Source organism: Triticum urartu, chromosome 5, assembly GCF_003073215.2.
Source record: "Triticum urartu cultivar G1812 chromosome 5, Tu2.1, whole genome shotgun sequence".
In the NCBI taxonomy this organism is placed as follows: domain Eukaryota; kingdom Viridiplantae; phylum Streptophyta; class Magnoliopsida; order Poales; family Poaceae; genus Triticum; species Triticum urartu.
Window position 1 is genome coordinate 484408826 of NC_053026.1, and position 8911 is coordinate 484417736.

An 8911-nucleotide genomic window follows, 5' to 3' on the forward strand; every position below is an offset into this window, starting at 1 on the left:
AATGGGAGGGTCCCTTCATTATAGATGAAGTTCTCACTTGAGGAGCCTATCGCGTTCGCAATGCATCGTATAACCGCTTAGATCCAAACCCATGGAACGCTGCTAGACTCCGAAGATTCTACGCCTAAGTCCGGACACATACCTTTGTTCATTCCCTTTTTCTCCTTTTCAATTTTTCTCCTTTTTTCTTGTTTTTATACGATTTCTAGCGTGTGTTCGGGTAAGCCACACACTTGAGGGGCATACATCCTTAAATGTACACACCCCACCATAACTAGGGGCTGATAACCCAGAAGTATAGGGGATCGCAACAGCTTTTGAGGGTAGAGTATTCAACCCAAATTTATTGATTCGACACAAGGGGAGCCAAAGAATATTCTCAAGTATTAGCAGTTGAGTTGTCAATTCAACCACACCTGGAAACATAGTATCTGCAGCAAAAGTGTTTAGTAGCAAAGTAATATGATAGTGGTAGTAGCGGTAACAAAAAGTAAAGACAACAAAAGTAATGTTTTTGGTATTTTGTAGTGATTGTAACAGTAGCAGCGGGAAAGTAAATAAGCGTAAACTAGTATATGGAAAACTCGTAGGCACCGGATCTGTGATGGATAATTATGCCGGATGCGGTTCATCATGTAACAGTCATAACATAGGGTGACACAGAACTAGCTCCAATTCATCAATGTAATGTAGGCATGTATTCCGTATATAGTCATACGTGCTTATGGAAAAGAACTTGCGTGACATCTTTTGTCCTACCCTCCCGTGGCAGCGGGGTCCTATTGGAAACTAAGGGATATTAAGGCCTCCTTTTAATAGAGAACCGGAACAAAGCATTAGCACATAGTGAATACATGAACTCCTCAAACTATGGTCATCACCGGGAGTGGTCCCGATTATTGTCACTTCGGGGTTGCCAGATCATAACACATAGTAGGTGACTATAGACTTGCAAGATAGGATCAAGAACTCACATATATTCATGAAAACATAATAGGTTCAGATCTGAAATCATGGCACTCGGGCCCTAGTGACAAGCATTAAGCATAGCAAAGTCATAGCAACATCAATCTCAGAACATAGTGGATACTAGGGATCAAACCCTAACAAAACTAACTCAATTACATGATAAATCTCATCCAACCCATCACCGTCCAGCAAGCCTACGACGGAATTACTCACGCACGGCGGTGAGCATCATGAAATTGGTGATGGAGGATGGTTGATGATGACGACGACGACGAATCCCCCTCTCCGGAGCCCTGAACGGACTCCAGATCAGCCCTCCCGAGAGGTTTTAGGGCTTGGCGGCGGCTCCGTATCGTAAAACGCGATGATTTATTCTCTCTGATTTTTTTATCTCCGAAAGCAAATATATAGAGTTGGAGTTGGCGTCGGAGGGCATCCAGGGGGCCCACGAGGTAGGGGGGCGCGCCCTAGGGGGGGCGCCCCCCACCCTCGTGGACAGGGTGTGGGCCCCCTGGTCTTCATCTTTGGCGAGGATTTATTATTATTTTTTCTAAGATGTTCCGTGGAGTTTCAGATCATTCCGAGAATATTTGTTTTCTGCACATAAAACAACACCATGGCAATTCTGCTGGAAACAGGGTCAGTCCGGGTTAGTTCCATTCAAATCATACAAGTTAGAGTCCAAAACAAGAGCAAAAGTGTTTGCAAAAGTAGATACGACGGAGACGTATCAACTCCCCCAAGCTTAAACCCTTTCTTGTCCTCAAGCAATTCAGTTGACAAACTGAAAGAAAGAAAGAAAAACTTTTACAAACTCTGTTTGCTCTTGTTGTTGTAGCTATGTCAAGCCAACATTCAAGTTTTTAGCATAAATCATAACTAACCACATTTGCAATAATTCTCAGGTCTCATAATTACTCATATCAATAACATGATCAACTAGCAAGCCATAATAATAAATCTCGGATGACAACACTTTCTGAAAACAATCATAATATGATATAACAGGATGGTATCTCGCTAGCCCTTTCTGAGACCACAAAACATAAATGCAGAGCACCTTTAAAGATCAAGGACTGACTAGACATTGTAATTCATGGTAAAAGAGATCCAATCATAGTCACACCCAACATAGATTAATAGTGATGAATGCAAATGACAGCTGTGCTCTCCAGCTAGTGCTTTTTAATAAGAGGGTGATGACTCAACATAAAAGTAAATGGATAGGCCCTTCGCGGAGGGAAGCAGGGATTTGTAGAGGTGCTAGAGCTCAGTTTTGAAATAGAGATAAATTGTATTTTGAGCGGTATACTTTCATTGTCAACGTAACAACTAAGAGATGGCGATATCTTCCATGCTAAACACATTATAGGCGGTTCCCAAACAGAATGGTAAAGTTTATACTCCCCCTCCACCAACAAGCATCAATCCATGACTTGCTCAAAACAACGAGTGTCTCCAACATACATCAGGTCCCAGGGGGAGTTTTGTTTGCAATTAATTTTGATTTAGTTTGCATAAAGCATGGGACTGGGCATCCCGGTGAACATCCATTTTCTCGTGAGTGAGGAGCGGAGTCCACTCCTCTTGAGAATAACCCGCCTAACACGGAAGATAAGGACAGCCTTGGTTGATACATGAGCTATTCGAGCATACAAAACAGAATGTTTATTTGAAGGTTTAGAGTTTGGCACATACAAATTTACTTGGAACGGCAGGTAGATACCGCATATAGGAAGGTATGGTGGACTCATCTGGAATAACTTTGGGTTTTAAGGGATTGGATGCACAAGCGGTATTCCCGCTTAGTACAAGTGAAGGCTAGCAAAAGACTGGGAAGCGACCAACTAGAGAGCGACAACAGCCATGTACATGCATTAAAATTAATAAACATTGGATGCAAGCATGAGTAGGATATAATCCACCATGAACATAAATATCGTGAAGGCTATGTTGATTTTGTTTCAACTACATGCGTGAACATGCGCCAAGTCAAGTCACTTAAATCATTCAAAGGAGGATACCACCCCATCATACCAAATCATAATCATCGCAATAGCATGTTGGTCACACAAGGTAAATCATTATAACTCATAGCTAATCAAGCATGGCACAAGCAACTACGATCTCTAATTGTCATTGCAAACATGCTTATTCATAATAAGCTGAATCAAGAACGAGGGACTCATCATATTTACAAAAACAAAAGAGGTCGAGTTCATACCAGCTTTTCTCATCTCAGTCAGTCCATCATATATCATCATAATTGCCTTTCACTTGCATGACCGAACAATGTGAATAATAATAAGAGTGTACGTGCATTGGACTAAGCTGGAATCTGCGAGCATTCAATAAACAGGAGAAGACAAGGCAATATGGACTCTTGGTTAAATCAACAATAATGCATATAAGAGCCACTTCAACAATTTAATTATGGTCTTCTCCTACTGACCCCCAAAGAAAAGAAAAGAAATAATAACTATTTACACGGGAAAGCTCCCAACAAGCGAAAGAAGAATGGGAAATATTTTGGGTTTTTTTTTAATTATTACTACTACAGCAGAAAAATAAACTACTACTATTTTTTTGGTTTTTCTTAAGGTTTAACAAACACACAAGAAGAAAGCAGGAAAAAGAAAATAAACTAGCATGGATATTACAGTGAAAAAGTATGAGCACCGACATCTAGCAACGAGTGTGTGTGAACATAAATGTAATGTCGGTGAGAAATACGTACTCCCCCAAGCTTAGGCTTTTGGCCTAGGTTGGTCTATGGCCACGGCTGGCCTGGCTGATATCCATAATAATAGTTGTTGGGGTCGTACTGTGATGAGGAATAGTTGGGATCATACTGATGTGCAGCGGTTATCGCCTGCTGAGCTGCAGCGTGGAGTCGAGCTGCCTCCGCTCTCCTCTCGTGCTCTTCTGCCTCCTCTCTGGTAATAACATATCTTCTTTTTGTCTGTGAATCAAAGAAGGCAGGCGCAGGGAGAGTAATATGGAAAACACATTGTTTATCAAAAATTAAAAGATATAAGAGAGGTGATTCAGGCCTCTCGACAAACTGGTGCGAAGCCATAGAGTCATAATATAAATATGCAGGAGGCAACTCCGTATCACCCTCACGAATGTCTATTTCAAGAAAATGAGCTAAGCGGGCTGCATAAATTCCTCCAAAGAAATCTCCATTATGTCTATTATGATGCAACCTACGAGCTACAATGGCTCCCATATGATAAGATTGGTCTCCTAACACAGCACTCCTAAGAATGCTAAGATCGGGGACACACATGTGACATGCTTCATCCTTAGCATTTATGCATCTACCGATGAAGAGGGCAAAATAATGTATAGCAGGAAAGTGAATGCTCCCTATGGTAGCCTGCGTTATATCTCTAGATTCCCCCACAGTTATACTAGCAAGAAAGTTTCTAAATTCAGATTTAGGGGGATCCCTAACACTACCCCATGATGGAAGTTTGCAAGCAGAAGTGAAATCCTCTAAGTCCATGGTATAAGATTTGTCATAGAGATCAAACATGACTGAAGGAGAATTACGCGAAGATGAATACTCAAACCTCCTCACAAATGAACTTGTGAGATCATGATACTGGGGGCATTTGTTAGCCTCAAAATCCTCAAGACCGGCATTACGCAAATATGCTTTGAATTCTTATTTAATTCCCGCACGGTCCATAAAATTTTCCGACGGCCATTCGCAAGGCCGTACTGGAGCGTCTCTTGGTGGATCCTCGTCAGCATCGCGCATAGCAATCCTGGGTCCTTACTTCTTAGAAGAACCACCTTGGAACATCTTCCTAAGCATATTGTTTTTCTCTAAAAAAGTCTGAAATTTTTAGCAACTTCAAAATAAAAGTAAACCAAACTCAATAATATTGATAGCAACTACTCCTACAAGTGCCTAGGGCCTATATCATGCATCAAAACTACCTTTGACCATATAAATTTGACATGCAAGCTCAAGAACAGGGTCACCTAAGCAGCAAAAATTTGCAAAGAATAAAGCACTAGAACAAAAACTAATTGGACCAATGGAGGAGTCACATACCAAGGAACAATCTCCCCAAGAATTTTTGCGAGAGGTGCTTTGAGCAAGGAGATCGAAAATCACAGCAAAAGTGGCTGGAACTCGTGCTTGGGTTGGTTTTTCGGGTTTGTGTGAGACAGAGGAAGAAGATGGGTGCTGGGATAAGTGGAGGAGGGCCACCGTGGGCCCACGAGGCAGAGGGCGCGCCCTAGAGGGGGGGGCACCACCCTTGTGGCCAGGTGGCAGCTCCTCCCGCGGTAATTTTTGCACAGTAAATCCTCAAATATTCCTGAAAAAATCATATTAAATTGGCATGGCATTCTGAGGACTTTTATTTTCGGGATATTTTTATATTGCACTGATAAGTCAAGAAACAGACAGAAAAATACTATTTTTACTTTATTTCTACTAATTAACAGAAAATATAGAGAGGGTACAGAAGGTTGTGCTTCTAGTTTCATCCATCTCATGCTCATAAAAAAGAATCCACTAACAAGGTTGATCAAGTCTTGTTAACAAACTCATTCCGATAATCATGAAACCGGAGAAATTTAGAATAACACTAAGTTACCTCAACGGGGATATGCACATCCCCAATAATAATTGTATCATATTTCTTTTTTACAGTAGGAAGAGGAAATTCAAAACCTCCAATTATAATCGATGGAATTTTTCCAATGGAGTTGATACTATGAACTTGAGGTTGTTTCCTCGGGAAGTGTACCGTATGCTCATTACCATTAACATGAAAAGTGACATTGCCTTTGTTGCAATCAATAACAGCCCCTGCAGTATTAAGAAAAGGTCTTCCAAGAATAATAGACATACTATCATCCTCGGGAATATAAAGAATAACAAAGTCCGTTAAAATAGTAATGTTTGCAACCACAACAGGCACATCCTCACAGATACCGACAGGTATAGCAGTTGATTTATCAGCCATTTGCAAAGATATTTCAGTAGGTGTCAGCTTATTCAAGTCAAGTCTACGATATAAAGAGAGAGGCATAACACTAACACCGGCTCCAAGATCACATAAAGCAGTTTTAATATAATTTCTTTTAATGGAGCAAGGTATAGTAGGTACTCTGGGATCTCCAAGTTTGTTTGGTATTCCACCCTTAAAAGTATAATTAGCAAGCATGGTGGAAATCTCAGCTTCCGGTATCTTTCTTTTATTAGTAATGATATCCTTCATATATTTAGCATAAGGATTTGTTTTGAGCACATCAGTTAATCGCATACGCTAAAAGATAGGCCTAATCATTTCAGCAAAGCGCTCAAAATCCTCATCATACTTTTTCTTGGATGGTTTTGGAGGAAAAGGCATGGGTTTCTGAACCCAAGGTTCCCTTTCTTTACCATGTTTCCTAGCAACAAAGTCTCTTCTATCATAATGTTGATTCTTTGATTGTGGGTTATCAAGATCAACAACAGGTTCAATTTCTACATCATTATCATTACTAGGTTGAGCATCATCATGAACATCATCATTTATATTTTCATTAGGTTCATGTTCATTACCAGATTGTGTTTCAGCATCAGACATAGAGATATCATTTGGATTATCAGGTGGTTCAGCAATAGGTTCACTAGAAGTTTGCACAGTTCTATCATTTTTCTTCTTCTTCTTTTTAGAAGAACTAGGAACATCAATATTATTTCTTTGAGAATCTTGCTTGATTCTCATAGGGTGGCCTTCAGGATACAAATGTTCCTGAGTCATTCTACCAGTTCTAGTAGCCACTCTAACAGCATAATCATTTTTCTTACTATTCATTTCATCTAGCACTTCTTTTTGAGCCTTAAGTACTTGTTCTACTTGAGTGGTAACCATAGAAGCATGTTTGCCAACAAGTTTAAGTTCACCTTTAATATTAGCCATATAATCACCCAAGCGTCTAATCATATAAGCATTTTCTTTTAATTGTCTACCAAAATAAGCATTGAAGTCGTCTTGCTTAAACATAAAATTATCAAACTCATCCAAGCATTGGCAAGCAATTTTAGTAGGAGGGACTTCAGCTTTATCATACCTATAGAGAGAATTTACCTTTACTACCTGTGTCGGGATATCGAGATCAGGAGGTTCTTCAATAAATAAAGAATTGAGATCATATGTTTCTTCAACGGGCGGTATATTAAGACCATGTATTTCTTCAATAGGAGGTAAATTCTTAACATCTCAGCTTTAATCTTTTTCTTTCATAGATTTCTTTGCCTCTTGCATATCTTCTGGACTGAGGAATAGAACACCTCTCTTCTTCGGAGTTGGTTTAAGAATAGGCTCAGTAATTGGAGCAGGAGTTGGCTCAGGAGCTGGCTCAGGAGGTGCCCAATTATTTTCATTTGTCAACATATTATTCAATAGAATTTCAGCTTCATCCGGTGTTCTTTCCCTGAAAAGAGAACCAACACAACTATCCAGGTAATCTCTAGAAGCATCGGTTAGTCCATTATAAAAGATATCAAGGATTTCAGGTTTCTTAAGAGGATGATCAGGCAAAGCATTAAGTAACTTGAGAAGCCTCCCCCAAGCTTGTGGGAGACTCTCTTCTTTAATTTGCACGAAGTTGTATATTTCCCTCAAAGCAGCTTGTTTCTTATGAGCAGGGAAATATTTAGCAGAGAAGTAATAAATCATATCCTCGGGACTACGCACACAACCAGGATCAAGAGAATTAAACCATATCTTAGCATCACCCTTTAATGAGAACGGAAATATTTTGAGTATATAAAAGTAACGCGTTCTCTCATCATTAGTGAACAGGGTAGCTATATCATTTAACTTAGTAAGATGTGCCACAACAGTTTCAGATTCATAGCCATAAAACAGATCAGATTCAACCAAAGTAATTATATCAGGATCAACAAAGAATTCATAATCCTTATCAGGAACACAAATAGGTGAAGTAGCAAAAGCGGGGTCGGGTTTCATTTTATCTCTATGTGATTCTTTGTTCCATTTAACGAATAACCTCTTAAGCTCATATCTATCTCTGCAAGCTAAAATAGCGGCAGAAGATTCCATATCAAAAAGATAACCCTCAGGGATAACAGGCATATTTTCATCATCACTATCATCATCGTATTCAGATTCAATAATTTCTTTTTCTCTAACCCTAGCAATTTGTTCATCAAGAAATTCACCAAGGGGCACAGTAGTATCAGGCATAGAAGGAGTTTCATCATAAGTATCATGCATAGCAGAAGTGGCATCATTAATAACATGTGACATATCGGAACGAATAGCAGAAGCAGGTGTAGGTGTCGCAAACTTACTCATAACAGAAGGTGAATCAAGTGCAGAGCTAGATGGCAGTTCCTTACCTACCCTCGTAGTTGAGGCATAAATTGTTGTCTTAGCGTCTTTCAAGTTCTTCATAGTGTCCAGCATATATAAATCCCAAGTGACTCAAAGAATAGAGCTATGCTCCCCGGCAATGGCGCCAGAAATTTGTCTTGATAACCCACAAGTATAGGGGATCGCAACAGCTTTTGAGGGTAGAGTATTCAACCAAAATTTATTGATTCGACACAAGGGGAGCCAAAGAATATTCTCAAGTATTAGCAGTTGAGTTGTCAATTCAACCACACCTGGAAACATAGTATCTGCAGCAAAAGTGTTTAGTAGCAAAGTAATATGATAGTGGTAGTAGCGGTAACAAAAAGTAAAGACAACAAAAGTAATGTTTTTGGTATTTTGTAGTGATTGTAACAGTAGCAGCGGGAAAGTAAATAAGCGTAAACTAGTATATGGAAAACTCGTAGGCACCGGATCTGTGATGGATAATTATGCCGGATGCGGTTCATCATGTAACAGTCATAACATAGGGTGACACAGAACTAGCTCCAATTCATCAATGTAATGTAGGCATGTATTCCGTATATAGT